Source organism: Schistocerca cancellata, chromosome 2 (genome assembly GCF_023864275.1).
Source record: "Schistocerca cancellata isolate TAMUIC-IGC-003103 chromosome 2, iqSchCanc2.1, whole genome shotgun sequence".
NCBI classification, from domain to species: Eukaryota; Metazoa; Arthropoda; class Insecta; order Orthoptera; family Acrididae; genus Schistocerca; species Schistocerca cancellata.
In genome coordinates this window covers 304,813,639-304,833,968 of record NC_064627.1, presented here as the reverse complement: position 1 = coordinate 304,833,968, position 20,330 = coordinate 304,813,639, and the positions used below count along the sequence as shown (strand labels likewise).

General features: G+C 42.8%; 1 protein-coding gene and 1 pseudogene across 1 annotated transcript in view; both read right to left on the bottom strand.

Moving 5' to 3' along the window:
* LOC126153601 (uncharacterized) overlaps nucleotides 1-20,330 on the bottom strand; it is a 175,919-nt gene that overhangs the window by 76,362 nt on the left and 79,227 nt on the right. The gene's annotated exons all lie outside the window — the stretch shown is intronic.
* Nucleotides 8,772-8,889, bottom strand: LOC126164319 (5S ribosomal RNA; annotated as a pseudogene).

Here is a 20,330-nt window from a genome sequence, read left to right as displayed (position 1 = left end):
ATATGTACGAAATGCCTATTTGTCCATATGACACTCCATTATCTAACTCCACAGCTCCACTTCGTCCACAAGACGAAACAATAGAATGAAAACTCAAGCGGTCAACTCAGATAAAAATGGATCTACCAACCCCCAGCAACTTTAATACCAACATACAAAACAAAAACGCTATTAGCTTGTGCATCAACCTAATATAACCGTAAGATTGAACCAAAAAAAGATGATTGGAACGCTTTCCTTGATAAATACCGGGACTGGATTCCTCCGTCTGCTGGTATCTGCAACACTTGTGTACGAGCAGTTATCACACCGATGAACGAGCCTGTGACTATAGGAAAAGATCCACCAAGCCATCCTTCAGCGCCTTGGAAATCACTGCATCGACGATGACATTATTCCCAGATGAGATTAATAACATTTTAACACGCCAACAATGGTAACAACATTGCCACACGGGACCACTTTGTCACATTTCGAAACTGATTGTATTTGGCACCCTGCTAAGTACTTGAAGTAACTAATAGAGGCACTTCTCTAAGCGTCACATCCGGAAGATATTTAACAACGGGTATTTTCTCCATTTTTAGCTTTCTCATATGTTTACTGGTCTCTATCAACTTTTTTTGTTTCGTCTGGGATGAGACGATTTTCTTTCCTAATTGTTAAAGTATCACGCCCTACTCATTCATTTGCATCAGAGCAAAACGAATTTTCTTTTGCTTCATAGAGCATGTAATTATCTAATCACTTGTAGACATAAATAATATAGGGTGTGTATTAGTGCAGATATTTTTACATTTGTTAACGTAATGTGTGCTGTGTCGTCCGAACAAGACACAGCCAGGGCAAAAGCACCACAGGCGCAAGACCGCGAGCTGATGCCAGTCCCATAGAGACTCGTACTTGCCTACTACCCTACTGGCCATTAAAATTGCTACACCACGAAGATGACGTGCTACAGACGCGAAATTTAACCGACAGGAAAAAGATGCTGTGATATGCAAATGATCAGCTTTTCAGTGCATTCACACAAGGTTGGTGCCGGTGGCGACACCTACAACGTGGTGACATGAGGAGAGTTTCCAACCGATTTCTCATACACAAACAGCAGTTGACCGGCGTTACCTGGTGAAACGTTGTTGTGATGCCTCGTGTAAGGAGGAGAAATGCGTACCATCACGTTTCCGACTTTGATAAAGGTCGGATTGTAGCCTATCGCGATTGCGGTTTATCGTATCGCGACATTGCTGCTCGCGTTGGTCCAGATCCAGTGACTATTAGCGGAATATATAATTGGTGGGTTCAGGAGGGTAATACGGAACGCCGTGCTGGAAGCAAATGAAGCAGGCAAAAAGGAATACAAACGTCTCAGAAATGAGATCAACAGTAAGTGCAAAATGGCTAAGCAGGGATGGCTAAAGGACAAATGTAAGGATGTAGAGGCTTATCTCACTAGGGGTAAGATAGATACTGCCTACAGGAAAATTAAAGAGACCTTTGGAGAATAGAGAACCACTTGTATGAACATCAAGAGCTCAGATGGAAACCCACTTCTAAGCAAAGAAGGGAAATAAGAAAGGTGGAAGGAGTATATAGAGGGTCTATACAAGGCCGATGTACCTAAGGACAATATTATGGAAATGGAAGAGGATGTAGATGAAGATGAAATGGGAGATACGATACTGCGTGAAGAGTTTGACAAAGCACTGAAAGACCTGAGTCGAAACAAGGCCCCCGGAGTAGACAACATTCCACTGGAACTACTGACGGCCTTGGGAGAGCCAGTCCTGACAAAACTCTACCATCTGGTGAGCAAGATGTATGAAAAAGGCGAAATACCCTCAGACTTCAAGAAGAATATAATAATTCCAATCCCAAAGAAAGCAGGTGTTGACAGATGTGAAAATTACCGAACAATCAGTATAATAAGCAACAGCTGCAAAATACTAACACGAATTCTTTACAGACGAATGGAAAAACTAGTAGAAGCCGACCTCGGGGAAGATCAGTTTGGATTCCGTAGAAATACTGGAACACGTGAGGCAATACTGACCTTACGACTTATCTTAGAAGAAAGATTAAGGAAGGCAAACCTACGTTTCTAGCATTTGTAGACTTAGAGAAAGCTTTTGACAATGTTGACTGGAATACTGTCTTTCAGATTCTAAAGGTGGCAGGGGTAAAATACAGGGAGCGAAAGGCTATTTACAATTTGTACAGAAACCAGATGGCAGTTATAAGAGTCGAGGGACATGAAAGGGAAGCAGTGGTTGGGAAGGGGGTAAGACAGGGTTGTAGCCTCTCCCCGATGTTATTCAATCTGTATATTGAGCAAGCAGCAAAGGAAACAAAAGAAAAATTCGGTGTAGGTATTAAAATCCATGGAGAAGAAATAAAAACGTTGAGGTTCGCCGATGACATTGTAATTCTGTCAGAGACAGCAAAGGACTTGGAAGAGCAGTTGAACGGAATGGATGGTGTCTTGAAGGGAGGATATAAGATGAACATCAACAAAAGCAAAACGAGGATAATGGAATGTAGTCGAATTAAGTCGGGTGATGTTGAGGGTATTAGATTAGGAAATGAGACACTTAAAGTAGTAAAGGAGTTTTGCTATTTGGGGAGCGAAATAACTGATGATGGTCGAAGTAGAGAGGATATAAAATGTAGACTGGCAATGGCAAGGAAAGCGTTTCTGAAGAAGAGTAATTTGTTAACATCGAGTATAGATTTAAGTGTCAGGAAGTCATTTCTGAAAGTATTTGTATGGAGTGTAGCCATGTATGGAAGTGAAACATGGACGGTAAATAGTTTGGACAAGAAGAGAATAGAAGCTTTCGAAATGTGGTGCTACAGAAGAATGCTGAAGATTAGATGGGTAGATCACATAACTAATGAGGAAGTATTGAATAGGATTGAGGAGAAGAGAAGTTTGTGGCACAATTTGACCAGAAGAAGGGATCGGTTGGTAGGACATGTTCTGAGGCATCAAGGGATCACCAATTTAGTATTGGAGGGCAGCGTGGAGGGTAAAAATCGTAGGTGGAGTCCAAGAGATGAATATACTAAGCAGATTCAGAAGGATGTAGGTTGCAGTAGGTACTGGGAGATGAAGAAGCTTGCACAGTATAGAGTAGCATGGAGAGCTGCATCAAACCCGTCTTGGGACTGAAGACCACAACAACAACAACAGTGCTGGATCCCAACGGCATCGTATCACTAGCAGTCGAGATGATAGGCATCTTATCCGCATGGCTGTAACGGATCGTGCAGCCACATCTCGATCCCTGAGTCAACAGATGGGGACGTTTGCAAGACAACAACCATCTGCACGAACAGTTCGACGACGTTTGCGGCAGCATGGACTATCACCTCGGAGACCATGGCTGCGGTTACCCTTGACGCTGCATCACAGACAGGAGCGCCTGCGATGGTGTACTCAATGACGAACCAGCGTGTTCGAAGGGCTTGGACGTTACATTTCAGATGTGTTACGACCCGTGGCTCTACCCTTCATTCGATCCCTGCGAAACCCTGCATTTCAGCAGGATAATGCACGACCGCATGTTTCTGGATACAGAAAGTGTTCGACTGCTGCCCTGGCCAGCACATTGTCCAGGATTGGATTGGATTGTTTGGGGGAACAGACCAAACGGCGAGGTCATCGGTCTCATAGGATTAGGGAAGGAAGTCGGCCGTGCCCTTTCAGAGGAACCATCCCGGCATTTGCCTGGAGCGATTTAGGGAAATCACGGTAAACCTAAATCAGGATGGTCGGACGCGGGATTGAACCGTCGTGCACATTCTCCAGATCTCTCACCAATTGAAAACGTCTGGTCAATGGTGGCCGAGCAACTGGCTCGTCACAATACGCCAGCCACTACTCTTGATGAACTGTGGTATCGTGTTGAAGCTGCATGGGCAGCTGTATCTGTACATGCCATCCAAGTTCTATTTCACTCAATGCCCAGGCGTATCAAGGCCGTTATTACGGCCAGAGGTGGTTGTTCTGGGTACTGATGTCTCAGGATCTATGCACCCAAATTGCGTGAAAAAGTAATCACATGTCAGTTCTAGTATAATATATTTGTCCAATGAATACCCGTTTATCATCTGCATTTCTTCTTGGTGTAGCAATTTTAATGGCCTGTAGTGTATTATTTGCACGTAAGCACTGAGGGCATTTTTTGTGTTATATTAGAAGCAGTGTTGCAGACTTCATAATTCAACTAGTAGCAAAGATAAGTAAACCTTTAAACAGATTTGTGTGACTTAGTTACTGATTTATTGGAGTCTTGTAGAACCTTCGTTCTCCTATCGTGTTACCTGACCCACGAATTCACAAACTCGGCCTACACGTTTTCTTATTTGTCAAGTTGCCACAAACTGTGAAACTCGAAATTAAGACTAATGATTTACAATCTTTTTGAAGCAATTTCGTAGAAATCAGTTAATACAGCAGTTGAAAGATAGAAAAAATAGCGAAGTTGTCCGTGGTGACGACAAAAGTGGGAACTCAGCCTCCACAGCAGCAGCGACGAGGCCTTTACAAAACTGGCGACGAGGGTTTACAAAAATAGGTACACCCATCAGAGTGTTGGTTCTTCCTTCTCTGTGTAGAAAAATCTTTCCACAAAAAAGTCACAGACTGTACGACATTATGTTTTCTGTACAGTCGTACTAAGCCTGTCTGTATAGACTAATCGTTTTGGGCTCATACGTCCACAATTCAACACGTGACCTGCCGCCCAGGGGAAAAGGGCTTGCTCTTGCCATATGTACTTGGGGGTATTAACGGAAATTTAAAAAAAATACGACTTGTAATGGCTATAAATATTGATCTGGAAATGACGTAAATACTGATGTCATGTTATTCAGTACACCGTCCTATCACCAACGGAAATATCGGCATTTATACCCGTAACACTCTGTATGTTGGATTTGGTGTTTACCTATACAATTTTTAAGTGTTGCACGATGAATACTACAAAGGTACAATTTCGAGACTTTCTCAATCTTTTTCGTACTTGTTTTCATATCGCATGTTTTTCATTTTGTACTACCTGTAGTTAAAATGTCAAAATTAATTAAGGGTTAATAAGGAAATGAGCAGTGAAAGAGCAGGTGAACGGTACAATATTCTGCTCAGAACCAACGAAAATAAAATAAAGTGCCTCCATTTAAAGACAAAAAAGAGCCTGAGTATACTGAGCAATAATGAGAAAGAAGAAAGCCCCAAAAAATTCTTGTTGGTTCTATGGAAACGGAAAGGTCGACCACAGTGAATAGTATTTACTTCTCAAACATGCTTGATGACCCTTTTCTGTGTCACGATCTTATGTATATGTTTGATCGCCTCTAAAAAGACATTTGGGGAAATGTTCGTTTTCTGATGAAAATTCAGAATTTCCTCTGAAATCTGATGTCTGGTAATTTAAAGTTGCCTGCTTTCGTCCTCTGAATATTTATACATTAATGTCTTTCCAATAATGTCTTTCCTTTGTTTAAATTATCTTTTCTCTCGTATTTTTTCGACAATTTTCGCTTGCTTTAACACAGTTGTCAACGTTCCTCCGTTTCTGAGATAAAATATGCCATCGCTGCCTGCGATTACTTTTACGTATACACATTTTTTTGTTTGTCAATTGCCACAAACTGTGAAACTTGAGATTAACACTGATGGTTTACAACGGTTTTAAAGCAGTTTCGTAAAAATCGGTAAATACAGCAGTTGAAAGCTAGAACAAAGTGGCAAAGTTGTCCATAGTGATGACACATTAAATGTTGATAAAACGAGAAGCTAACAAAAGAAAGAACCGCTAAACTATAAACGCCATACAATTCGTTTCCAACAAGTACCTTAAAAAAGTCATTCACGGTAGCCAAAACTAAATTACATCACATTTTTAAAAAAAAGTACAGTATCCATCTGAAACTACGATAATTGGTTAGAGAACTCAAATCACGAACATGGAAAAACATGGCAGAAATGTTGTAAGAAAAATCCTGCGACCGAAATTCGAAAATGGAATTTGAATGAAGAATAAAGCAAGGAAATCTATCAAGTTACAGAAATAATCATGAAACGACGATTAGCATTTTATGATCACTCACAACGACGAAGAATCAAAACAGATGGCAAACATAATTTCTTGATTTAAACAAAAAAAAGCCTGCATGAAGAAATCTTTGAAGATTAAAAACATTCACCCAACTATGATTATCAATCATAAATTTGTTGAGGAACCCACTCGACAAACTACAGGATGGACTGAAGTACGGAAAGAGAAACACAGCTAACGGATGAAGAGATAATGGAAGGAGAAAGTAGTACTACAAAAGTCGAAACACGTTCTGGAGCTGGGAACAACGAATAAAACTACATGTTACTACACTTAGCGTACAACCAGACAAGAATATCTAAAACAGTCGTCAGTGTACAACAAGTAGTGCCGTTACACAAGCTGCTCATTCACAAATCTTAGGTATTCTTCTTTAGGAAGTCATTACTGCATTCATATTTTAGCAGCGCGCGTGTTTATAGCTTTTGGGGTCTAATGTAAATCTGCTCATCGCAATTGGTATCTCATAAAGTTTGCTCGTCTGCCATTTTGTTGAGACTCCCACAACGCAGAGACGTTTGCAGAATAGTTTCGGATTATAAAATCTTCCCTTGAGTGGTGATTGGAACTTGATCTCCAAACAGTATAGCTTCTTACCTCGGTGGCTATGCCTTTCTCTCCTGCCAGATCCCAATGCTGTTGGTTTTCCTTAGCAATAATAGTTGAATTTTAGCTGGTATAACCGATGTATAAAGAAGCTCTTTGTTGAGACGGAGGTATTGTACGAGCTTCCAACGTATTTCCCTACAATCATTTCCTCTAGTTAAGGCTGATATTTTTCGCTCTTTATTCAAACATGTGTATTCTGTCTTTTCAATCATGCGAATAGTTAGGAATGTGCTATCTGAACATGGTCAAAGCCAATTTCAGCGGAACCATAAAGGGTGCAGGATATCCTTGTTGACAAGACTTAAAAACATTTCCACTTTAAAAACTGAACCATGGCGGTAAATTTGGCAACTGTACCACAATTAACTTGGAGAGGTTGAAAAAAAATAAAAAATAAAATAAAACAAGCCAAACAGTTGCAAATAAACATTTATTGGAACCCTTGACTCACGTATCGACAATTTTAAAATTGTCTTCTTCAGAAGGTGTAATGGACCTCATTATATTACACCTTGATAAAGTACATTGAATAAAGCAAACGGCTTTTGTCGTATGAGACATCATCTTGAAAAAGCAGATAGTGACAGGCCATGAGTTAAGGCTGCAGCAACATAGTATTTCAGGTGTGAAGATTAAATGCCAAGTGTAGTGGCTTACTAGTATAAGGCTTTTGTCGACGTCAGTATCGACGAAGATGAACTCTAACCTACCACACACAGTACAACAAAATGGTTCAAATGGCTCTGAGTACTATGGGACTCAACTTATGAGGCCATAAGTCCCCTAGAACTTAGACCTACTTAAACCTAACTAACCTAAGGACATCACACACATCCATGCCCGAGGCAGAATTCGAACCTGCGAGCGTAGCGGTCTCGCGGTTCCAGACTGTAGCGCCTAGAACCGCACGGCCACACGGCCGGCCACACAGTACACAATGCCGTAAAACGTTCCCCAGTTAGTTAGTCAGTTCTGAAGCGCAATCAGGGGACCACAGCCTAACCATGAAAAACACCTCCACACCGCAACACGACCGCCTGTGTACTTCACTGTTGGCAGTACACATGATGGCAGATAAAGTTCTCGACACAGTCGCCAAACTCAGACACTTCCATCGAATTTCCATAGGGTATAGCGTGATTCATAATTCCAAAGCACTCGTTTGCAGTACCTACTGCCCAGTAGCATCGCTGTTTACGCCACCCCAGGCATCGGTCAGCACTGGCAACAGAAATGAGGGGTTTATAAGGAGATGCTCGACAATAATACCCCATTCTTTTCAACTCCCTACGCACGTGTGCATAGCTAGACTGCTGGTAATATTTAGGAACTCACGAGTGACTGCTTCCGCTAATTTCATGTGATTTTTTACAATCGCCCTCCGCAATGCCCACAGTCCCTGTCCGCCATTAATTGAATTGTGCCTGGTCTTGCTTTAGGTGTGACTGTTCCTTCGCGTTTCCACTTCACAATCACATCACCAAGAGTCGACGTAGGCAGCTTTAGAATGGTTAAAATATCCCTGATGGATTTGTTACTGAGGTGACACCCAGTGACACTGAAATCTCCTGACCTATCCCTTCCGCTCTTAACCTCTTCTCTAAAACTAAACTCTTCCCCAACAGGCCATGAAGGCCCAACGGGACCGACCGGCCGCCGTGTCATCCTCAGTCCACAGGCGTCACTGGATGTGGATATGGAGGGGCATGTGGTGGCCGGCCGAAGTGGCCGAGCGGTTCTAGGCGCTACAGTCTGGAACCGCGCGACCGCTACGGTCGCAGGTTGGAATCCTGCCTCGGGCATGGATGTGTGTGATGTCCTTAGGCTAGTTAGGTTTAAGTAGTTCTAAGTTCTAGGGGACTGATGAATTCAGAAGTTAAGTCCCATATAGCTCAGGGCCATTTGAACCATTTTGAACCATTTGGGCATGTGGTCAGCACACTGCTCTCCCGGCCCTAAGTCAGTTTCCGACACCAGAGCCGCTACTTCTCAATCAAGTAGCTCCTCAGTTTTCCTCACAAGGGCCGAGTGCACCCCGCTTGGCAACAGCACTCGGCAGACCGGATGGTCACCCATCCAAGTGCTAGCCCAGCCCGACAGCGCTTAACTTCGGTGATCTGTCGGGAACCGGTGTTAACACTGCGGCAAGGCCGTTGGCAAACTCCTCTACTGACAACGTAATATGAGTACTCCCCACCTACTTTTATACTGTTGAGTCCATATCTTGTGACACCTAGTAGTCAGTTCCGCATTACTTAGGGGTGTCCGGATACTTTTGATTAGACAGCGTATTTTAATCAAAAAGAGGTGTAAGAATAAGACATTTTGCTGCTTTTTCTCTTGGTAAACATGTAATTTCGAGGACACCAAGTTACATCTTACAGGACAGTACATTGTGTCTCATCCAAAACCGCTTATTTAGGAATTTATTTTGAGATATTTTACATTAACCAGTCTCGGTTAATAGAATCTTCTTATAAATATAAGAAAACTTTCTATAATAACGTTAGTTTTGTGGATGACCGTGTTGCAACTTACTTTTTTACAATGACAATTCCCATGAATTATCTACCAGCGCTTTCTTAATATTACGTTGCTGAGTAAAGAGACATGACGATCTAAGAATAAACTGAGTAGCATCATACGACGACATCTGCATGTTCAACAGCTGAATTATTTGCTCAGTAACACGAAAAGCGATGAAACTGGACTTCTGCCTTACAAGTTCTCTTCAGCGAGTCTTTCCTTTAAATGTTTTGTGAAGCAGAATATGAACAACCAGACTTTGGTATTTGATTGTTATGTACCAATCAACTCAAACATCGTGTAGGATAACAGACTTTTTAACCTTGCGCAGTCTGAAATAGCAGAGAGATCAATTGAGAAGCTGACGTCACAGACCACTGGAAGTGATGTCAATTGACAGACTATGTAGCAGATCGGAGACCTTGATACAGCAGCACGCATTGACGACAAGCTATGGAAAGAGATATTCTTGTGGAAGTTTCGTTGCACTGAACATTACTAACAGTACGAAACTGGGCCTCAAATTAAGTTGATGTTATACAGATAAACTGATACGTTATAGGAAACTTGGCCACAAAAGCGCGTTTCTCCATTGCAGTGTGAGTTGTCGCTGTCACTGAGGGTCTTACGTGTAACAGATCTACAGAAAAATGATCGATACGATGAAATGCTGTTGACCGCTCTGTATCCAAATTCGGATAATATAAGTATTATCTACAAACAAGTCTGCTACAGTCAGTGAAACTAGAAAGAACTGAAATTTGTTTATGACTTATGTAGTCAATCACAGTAATTAAGAAAAACTTAATTAGTGATTTGAGGGAAAATTGAAATACTTCACGAGCAGCTGCTGCTAGCTACGTAAATGAAGTATCAAAAAGTTCATCTCTTCAAGGCCTAGCTATTTTATACATAAAAAGTTACATTGGTGTTGTATTTAACCGTCGAAAAGGCTTCCTTCGAGTGAAGCACCAAAGTTAGGTTATTCCGAAAAGACGCCAATAAGAACATGCTTTCTGAACAAAACTTGAAAATAAAATAAATTAAGTCAAAATCGACCAAATATTTTGTGAAATGACTTGTGCAGAAGAAAGAAACAAAACAGATTAGAGGAACATTTGATGCGCATTTCAATGATGCCCGAAACCATGTACAGCAAATGAGGTGCGTCAAATGTTTCTCTAATCTTTTTTGTTTCTTACTTCTAGACAAATCATTTCACAAATTATTTGAACGGTTATTTTTTTCTTTAGAACTTTTATTTTTACTTTTCTTTCTCTGTAACGCAAATTCTTTTCAGTTTTTTTTTTTTGTCATACTGATCTTTCTATCAGCACTAGCTCGCTGTTTAAGAGGTGTTGCTTTTGCTGTTCGCTAGTTATCATCGCTATTATGATATTCGATTGGATTCTTAGTTACTGTTGTCAAAGGCTTAGAATGTCCAGAAATAATGTAACAGAGAACAGTAAGAAATAAACAGTGAAGGGCTATAGAAACTGAAACGTTTGTGTAAATAATCTTCAGTTCAAAAATGTTCATGCATGGTCACTCACAAGAGAAACTCCCCATCGCATTTAGTGGTAAAATGGTTCAGTGGATATCCCGTCGAAAACTGAACATAAATCAAGCATGATAACAGGAACAAGGTGTACCACTGTGAAAAAAGAAGGAAAATAGATACAGTGAACGTTCCAAACGTAACATATGCAACATCGAGCAAATGACATCCCCACAGCGTCGTCGTTTTGTAATCGAAGTATTGGACTACAAATTGGGAGATCCATGTTCAAGTCTCCCTCCTGTCCCATTTTTTTTCCTTCACAAAATTATGAACTTTCCGTCCGGTCATTGACGTGTCCGTTCTCCTTCTGTAGTCTTTGGAATTGTCATACTATACATTGCTTATAGAATATGAGGCATGCGGTAAGAATATATTACCGTCACAAGTTCATGTGAAGCATGGTGAGAGCAGGCGAGATGCCGCATAGAGCTCTCACAGAAATGAAAACAAAAAATAAACGGGTGTGAACTATGTAACAACAAAGGAATTAAAGAGTCAAAACTTCCAAAACGGAAGGCAAGAGTCACAACATGTGGTACTTGTGTAGAACAAATAGGAGGTACGTACGTCTGGAGGTTCCTTCCTCACACCTCGCTGTTGCAAACGAACTTTAAACCACGACACCTACATAAATTTCAATATAGGGAGCAGACACAGACACGTCAATGAGCGGATGGACAGTTCATAATTTTGTAATATATATATATAAATGGGGAACAAGAGAGACTGGAACACGGATCTCCCACTTTGCAGTCAAATGACTGTTCACAATATGGCCATCTTGAGCTTGGACCGTTCACTGTTTGTGTTTTGCTTCTTTTTTTCACAGTTCATTACTTCTTCCTGTTTTCATGCTTCATCTGTGTTCACTTTTTCACGGACTGTCCACTGCGCCATCTTACTGCTAAATCTGAGGGGACCCGATGGGGAGTTTCCCTCGACAGTGGCATTAGCACATTTAAACTGTTTAACAAAGTGTAGACACAACTGTCGCCTGCAGCTACCACCTAAAGCATACCGTCACCTCCGTTCAAATGACTCAATTACTGCAGTGTGCAGCGGAACAATACAATCCCTGCAGTGGCAAGAGCTGCTTGTACTCACCTTCACATACGTCCAGCGTACGACTTCCTCCTACACTGAATACTGATGAGCTACTACTACGTCATTAGCTTATTTGAAATTCAACGCATACATTGAACTGCCATTACCAAGTTCGCTGATTAGCATCAGAGGTTCTCGCTCAAATCGGCTGCAGTGTCTGTAACCACAGTAGATATTTATTCAGCTATGCGTACGTCTTTGTCGCTCTTTTGGGTAAAAAGTCATTGCTGTCGTTGACTTTTTACAAAATGATATTTCTTCTTCTTCCTCAGCCATAAGGTTAACAGGTAGCTCGATTCTCACTCACACGCTCCTATTCCATTATTAGCCTCTTAATGGAACGATGTGAGTAGTCCACGAACAACAGACTTGATACACCATTTTTCCAATTACTTTCTATGTTTCGGAGCATTAAACAAATGCATATTAAGGAATGGTTTTAATAAATGATCTACCGTACAATTGTTCCTTTGCTTGCTTTTCTAACACGGGTATTTTGTTCGCTGGAGGTTTTTAAGGGCACACATCTCCAACAAATTTCAAAGGATCTATTTTGTTTCTTCACACGATCTTAGTGAAAGTTTGCCTATCATAGCTTTCGAGCTTTGACACAGAGCTTTAACTGAGGCAATTATTGTGCGGGAAGTAATGGTCTTAGATATTATTAGACATTCATTTACTCAGGAACTCTTAATTAGACAATTAAAACTAAAAAACGGATTCTTCCTGTGGAGCTATGAACGTAGTTTCTTTAGTTACTTTCCAGAGACTTACAACAATAAGTTATAACTCTTTAAATAGAACATTTTTTGTCATGTAGCTGATGCATTTAAACCAACTGTGTACAAAACAACTTAATCAAATTTCTACTAGTAGTTGAGGATGTAGAAACTTTCGAAATGGGACAGCTGCAACATGCTGTATATACATTATGTGATCAAAAGTACCCAGACACTTAGCTGAAAATGTCTTACAAGTTCGTGGCGCCCTCCATCGGTAATGCTGGAATTCTATATGATGTTGGCCTACCCTTAGCCTTGATGACAAAAAATGGTTCAAATGGCTTTGAGTACTATGGGACTTAACAGCTGTGGTCATCAGTCCCCTAGAACTTAGAACTACTTAAACCTAACTAACCTAAGGACATCACACACATCCATGCCCGAGGCAGGATTCGAACCTGCGACCGTAGCAGTCGCGCGGTTCCGGACTGCGCGCCTAGAACCGCGAGACCACAGCGGCCGGCAGCCTTGATGACAGCTTCCACTCTCGCAGGCATACGTTCAATCAGGTGCTGAAGGTTTTCTTGGGGAATGGCATGGAGTGCTGCACTGAGGAGAGGTGTAGATGTCGGTCGGTGAGGCCTGGCACGAATTCGGCGTCGTAAAACATCCCAAAGGTGATCTGTAGGATTCAGGTCAGGACTCTGTGCAGGCCAGTCCATTACAGGCATGTTATTGTCGTGTAAACACTCCACCACAGGCCGTGCATTATGAACAGGTGCAGATCGTGTTGAAAGATGCAATCACCATCCCCGAATTGGTCTTCAGCAGTGGGAAGCAAGAAGGTACTTAAAACATCAATGTAGGCCCGTGCTGTGATAATGCAATGCAAAACAACATGGGGGCCAAGCCCCTCCAAGAAAAACACGACCACACCATAACACCACCACATCCAAATTTTATTGTTGACACTACACACGTTGGCGGATGACATTCACCGGGCATTCCCCATACCCACACCCTGCCATAGGAGCGCCACATTCTGTAACGTGATTCGTCACTCCACACAACATTTTACCACTGTTCAATCCTCCAATGTTTACACTCCTTACACCAAGCGAGGCGTCGTTTGGCATTTACTGACGTGATGTAAGGCTTATTAGTAGCCGCTCGACCATGAAATCCAAGTTTTCTCTCCTCCCTCCTAACTGTCATAGTACTAGGAGTGGATCCTGATACATTTTGGAATTCCTGTGTGATGGTCTGGAAAGATGTCTGTTTATTACACACTACGACCCTCTTCAACTGTCGGCGGTCTGTGTCAGTCAACAGACAAGGTCGGCCTGTGCGCTTTTGTGCTGTACGTGTCCCTTCACGTTTCCACTTCACTATCACATCGGAAACAGTGGACCTAGATAGATTTAGGAATGTGGAAGCCTCGCGTACAGACGTGTGACACAAGTGCTACCCAATCACTTGACCACGTTCCAAGTCAGTGAGTTACGCGGAGCGCCCCATTCTCCTCTCACGGTGTCTAATGACTACTGAGGTCGCTGTTATGGAGTACCTGGCAGTAGGTGGCAGTACAATGCACGTATAATTAAAAATAGTATGTTTTTGTGGGTGTCCTGATACTTTTGATCACATAGTGTAACTGGATGGCTTCAGATGGGTGTTTTGCCGGCGGACTCTTCTTTCAAGTGAGGTATTCAGACAACTGTTCGTTTTTCTGAATTGTACCTTCGAAACGACCTACGGACGAGCTGTAAAGCTGATAGAGTCACGGAGCCCCAACCATTCTCGAAGCGCTTCTTTAAGTCATCTGGGATAGTTTATTCCACGTTAGTATTCATGGCAGACCGAATCTCGTTTCTTTGTGCATTCCGACTTGCCTTGTTTATGGCAGTGTACGGATACATTCATCAGTCTAACCGAACATGACTTCAAACAGCAGATCGAGGAAGCCCACCGTTCTGTGACACCAACAACTTTCCATCTCGTCCATAACTCGTTCAGGAGGCACATTGGGTTGGACATTCAAGAAAATGCCCTCTCGTTTGAAAATCGCTCTTAAATGTAGTTTCCGCCGCCAGAACATCCGTCTGAACAATAAGACGAATGTGATTAGGTTATTAGACAATAGCTTAAAATTGGACAAGGCGAAAGATTAAGACCCTTACTGAAGTCTGAGAGAGGTTCCCCTTGGTACTTGGGCAAATCGCAGTGTTAAGATCACACCGTCCCAAACACAACTAGAAACACAAATATAAACATACATGCAGGTAACACATTAGTAATTAACATGTAAGGACCAAGAAATTGCGTTCGAATAGCAAGAGATTGAAGAGCACTAGGCTCTGCATATGTCCGCCATTTCCCAGCCAAAGATGGAAAAGAATAAATAAATAAATAAAACATTCTTCTCCGAGTCTGCGAAGCGTCTCCCCATTCGTCGCCTTATCAGTCCATCTAATTTTCAACATCCTTGTGGAGCAATATACACTATGTGACCAAAAGTATCCGGACACATCCAAACACATACGTTTTTCATATTAGGTGTATTATGCTGCCACCTACTATCAGGTACATATCAGCGACCTCAGTAGTCGTCAGACACACGTGAGAGAGCAGAATGGGGCGCACCGCGGAACTCATGGACTTCGAAGTTGGTCTGATGATTAGGAGTCACTTGTGTCACACGTCCGCACGTGAGAGTTACACGCTCCTAAACATCACTAGGTATACTCTTTCCGATGTGAAAGTGAAGTGGAAACGTGAAGGGACACGTACAGCACAAAAGCGTACAGGCCGACCTCGTCTGTTGACTGACACAGACCGCCGACAGTTGAAGAGGGTCGTATTGTGTTACAGGCAGACATCTTTCCAGACCATCACACAAGAATTCCAAAATGTATCAGGATCCACTTCTAGTACTATGACAGTTAGGAGGGAGAAGATAAAACTTGGATTTCATGGTCGAGTGGCTGCTAGTAAGCCTTACATCACATCAGTAAATGCCAAACGACGCCTCGCTTGGTGTAAGGGGTGTAAACATTGGAGGATTGAACAGTGGTAAAATGTTGTGTGGAGTGACGAATCACGGCACAGAATGTGGCGATCCGATAGCAGGGTGTGGGTATGGGGAATGCCCGGTGAATGTCATCTGCCAACGTGTGTAGTGTCAACAATAAAATTCGGGTGTTGTGGTGTTATGGTGTGGTCGTGTTTTTCATGCAGGGGGCTTGCCCCCTTGTTATTTTGCGTGGCATTATCACAGCGCAGGCCTACATTGATGTTTTAAGCGCCTTCTTGTTGCCGGCCGGTGTGGCCGAGCGGTTCTAGGCGCTTCAGTCTGGAACCGCACGACCGCTACGGTCTCAGGTTCCAATCCTGTCTCGGGCATGGATGTGTGTATGTCCTTAGGTTAGTTAGGTTTAAGTAGTTCTAAGTTCTAGGGGACTGATGACCTCAGATGTTAAATCCCATAGTGCTCAGAACCATTTTTGAACCTTCTTGCTTCCCACTGTTGAAGAGCAATTCGGGGATGGTGATTGCATCTTTCAACACGATCGAACACCTGTTCATTATGCACGGCCTGTGGCGGAGTAGTTCCACGACAATAACATCCCTGTACTGGACTGGCGTGCACAGAGTTCTGACCCGAATCCTACAGACCACTTTTGGGATGTTTTGGAACGCCGACTTCGTGCCAGTCCTCACCGATCGACATCGATACCTCTGCTCAGTGTAGCACTTCGTGAGAAATGGGCTGCCATTCCCCAAGAAACGTTCCAACAGCTGTTTGAACGTATACTTGAGAGAGTGGAAGCTGTCATCTATGCTAAGGGTGGGCCAACACCGTATTGAATTCCAGCATTACCGATTAGGGTCGCCACGAACTTGTAAGTCATTTTCAGCTTGGTGTCCGGATACTTTTGTGCTCAGTCGTCCTTGCCTCGTCCTCATCTGTTTCATCTCTCTTAGGTTCACTCTCAAATCATATTCTGTACTCATTAGACATTAGATTGTTTCTTCCATCCAAAAAGTCCTGTAATTTTTCTTCACGTTCACTGAGGATAGGAATGTCATCAGCGAATCTTATCACTGATATCCTGTCACTGATAATTTCAATCCCATTCTTGAACCTTTATTTTATTTTATGATTGTTTCTTCGATTTAGACTGTACATGGGGGGCGAAAGGCTACACCCTGTCTTATGACGCTTTCTAATCTGAGAACTTCGTTCTTGGTCTTCCAGTCTTACTGCTCTTTCTTCGTTCTTGTGCACATTGTGCATTATCCGTCTTTCACTATCGTTTACTGCGATTTTTCTTTGAATTTTGAACACCTTACACAGTTTTTTTACCTCCATTAGTAACGAAAATCTTAAAAATATTCTTCATTGCTCAGGATCACAAGTACAAATACGCCTTTTTGGTCAGGACCATAAGTACCGGGTGGTTATAATTACAGTGCAGCTTCTCAAAGAGGTGCAAAGTGAGCTGTAATTATCCTATGGCACGGAAAATTTGTAGATATTCTAATGTGTTAAAGAGAAACCAATTTACACTGGAAAAAAATTAATTCCAGCTTTGGCCATCGGGTGCAAATCTGGCGCTGTGAGTGCAAGAAAGGTGTATAGAAGTATTTCCATATGTAATATATTAGGAACTGGATGTGGGCAGAAAAGATCAAAGAAGTGAGAAAGCATAACGTTGATGTTACACCGCTGCTTACATAATTTGTTCAATATGAGCACCGGAAACGTCGAAGAGATGCTGTACAGCACAAGATTTGCACCTGGTGGCAAAAATTGAAACAAAGTTGTTTCCAGCGTAAACTGGTTCCCCATTAGCGAATCATAATTGCTTCCAAGGTTCACTGCCCTACGGTGACTACAGCCCACACTGGACCTCTGTGAGTAGCTGTACTGTAATTGCAAGCTCCAGGTACAAATGTTTTTAGTGTGATAAATATGTAGTGTAAAAAACAGTGATCGCGGTGTTTCGTTAATTACAATGTTGTTTTCCGTAAATCTGTAAAATCGGTAAATGTTTCTGAGTTTCTCGCATGGCGAGAGAAGCAAAGTTTTTGCACACTTCTCGTGACGGCGGCGGAAGAGTGACGTCAACTTCATCATCTCCGGGAGCCGCTAAGCAAGTCAATTGGATTAATTATTTGAGGCGCTCGCCTGGCCTAAGGCAACCGTCCAATAAAGTGGCTGGCTGAGGAGGCAAGCCGGCGGGCTCGCGCTGGTCGCCGCCCGCGGCTGCTTAAAGACGATGCGCCGGAACGCCAGAGGTACGACAGCGCTCGCAGTAGGCGTAGCGGAGCGGTGTGTCAAAATCTAACACGTAGCAGCGCGGCGAAGTGGACTTTGCTGGAAGATGCAGTTGTCTGACTTACGCAGGCATCCGCAGAAGTTTAGACAAGAGGAGACATTGTTAATTTACAATGAAATGAATACCTCTGGCTGCATACAGGCGTTGATATAAGTCAACGGGGAGAGTTGAAAATGTGTGCTCCGACCGGGACTCGAACCCGGAATCTCCTACTCTATCCATCTGAGCCAACGAGGACACAAAGGATAGTGCGACTACAGAGACTTATCTCCGGCACGCCTCCCGTGAGACCCACATTCCCAACTTATTGCCCCGCACTATATTCATAGTGCCCCTGCCCATTACACTTATTACTCGCGACGTTTTTCCGATTCCCGTAAGAGTTCGGGCACTGCTTGTGCATCCGTCCGCCGCTCGTGGTCTCGCGGTAGCGTTCTCGCTTCCCGAGCACGGGGTCCCGGGTTCGATTCCCGGCGGGGTCAGGGATTTTCACCTGCCTCGAGATGACTGGGTGTTTGTGTTGTCCTCATCATTTCATCATCATCCAGGAAAGTGGCGAAATTGGACTGAGCAAAGATTGGGTAATTGTATGGGCGCTGATAACCACGCAGTTGAGCGCCCCACAAACCAAACATCATCATCATCACACTGCTTGTGCATCCGCAGAGAAGAATATGGTCAAATGGCCGGTGAGCCTTAACTATATATGTATATATGAAGATGGTATCTGTTCTTTCGGACATGTTCGAAAGAACAGATACCATTTTCATATATATATATATATATATTGTTAATTTAATTGATTCGATGAGTTTTAGAATATATAGCTTCCTAAGAACTAAATTTGACAGCAATTATGCTAAACTTAATTTGCGTCACGCTTCTGATACTGAATATGAAATGTCAATACTGTATGGTAAGTACAGGGTTATTACAAATGATTGAAGCGATTTCACAGCTCTACAATAACTTTATTATTTTAGATATTTTCACAATGCTTAGCACGCACGTACAAAAATTCAAAAAGTTTTTTAGGCATTCACAAATGTTCGATATGTGCCCCTTTAGTGATTCGGCAGACATCAAGCCGATAAACAAGTTCCTCCCACACTCGGCGCAGCATGTCCCCATCAATGAGTTCGAAAGCATCGTTGATGCGAGCTCGCAGTTCTGGCACGTTTCTTGGTAGAGGAGGTTTAAACACTGAATCTTTCACTTAACCCCATCACTTCATCACTGAAAACAAGTTTCGCACTGAACGCATCCTCTTCCATGAGCTGTTGCAACCGCGCCGAAAATTCAAAGCGTTTGACTTTGTCATCGGGTGTCAGGGCTTGTAGCAATTGTAAACGGTAAGGCTTCTGCTTTACCCTCTTCCGTAAGATTTTCCAAACCGTCGGCTGTGGTACGTTTAGCTCCCTGCTTGCTGCTGTGGTACGTTTAGCTCCCTGCTTGCTTTATTCGTCGACTTCCGCGGGCTACGCGTGAAACTTGCCCGCACGCGTTCAACCGTTTCTTCGCTCACTGCAGGCCGACCCGTTGATTTCCCGTTACAGAGGCATCCAGAAGCTTTAAACTGCGCATACCATCACCGAATGGAGTTAGCAGTTGGTGGATCTTTGTTGAACTTCGTCCTGAAGTGTCGTTGCACTGTTATGACTGACTGATGTGAGTGCATTTCAAGCACGACATACGCTTTCTCGGCTCCTGTCGCCATTTTGTCTCACTGTGCTCTCGAGCGCTCTGGCGGCAGAAACCTGAAGTGCGGCTTCAGCCGAACAAAACTTTATGAGTTTTTCTACGTACCTGTAGTGTGTCGTGACCATATGTCAATGAATAGAGCTACAGTGAATTTATGAAATCGCTTCAATCATTTGTAATAGACCTGTACATATATTTATGTTACTAAGAACACCATGTATGCTACCATTTTACAGTCTGAAAATATGAGAGGCAGTCAAATGAAAATTCAACCACTCATCACGACGAGAGCATGCAATGGTTCCATTCAAAAGTAATCACCACATGCTTTAACTGGGAGACGAGACGATAAATTGCTGATTCTTGGAACGCGGTCGGCCACTGACGGATCCTCAACCGCACCCACCCTTGCGCCGGTCTCGGTGGCCGAGCGGTTCTAGGCGCTTCAGTCCGGAACCGCGCGACTGCTACGGTCGCAGGTACGAATCCTACCTCGGGCATGGATGTGTGTGATGTCCTTAGGTTAGTTAGGTTTAAGTAGTTCTAACTTCTAGGGGACCGATGATATCAGAAGTAAGTCCCATAGTGCTCAGAGCCATTTGAACCATTTTTACACTCCTGGAAATTGAAATAAGAACACCGT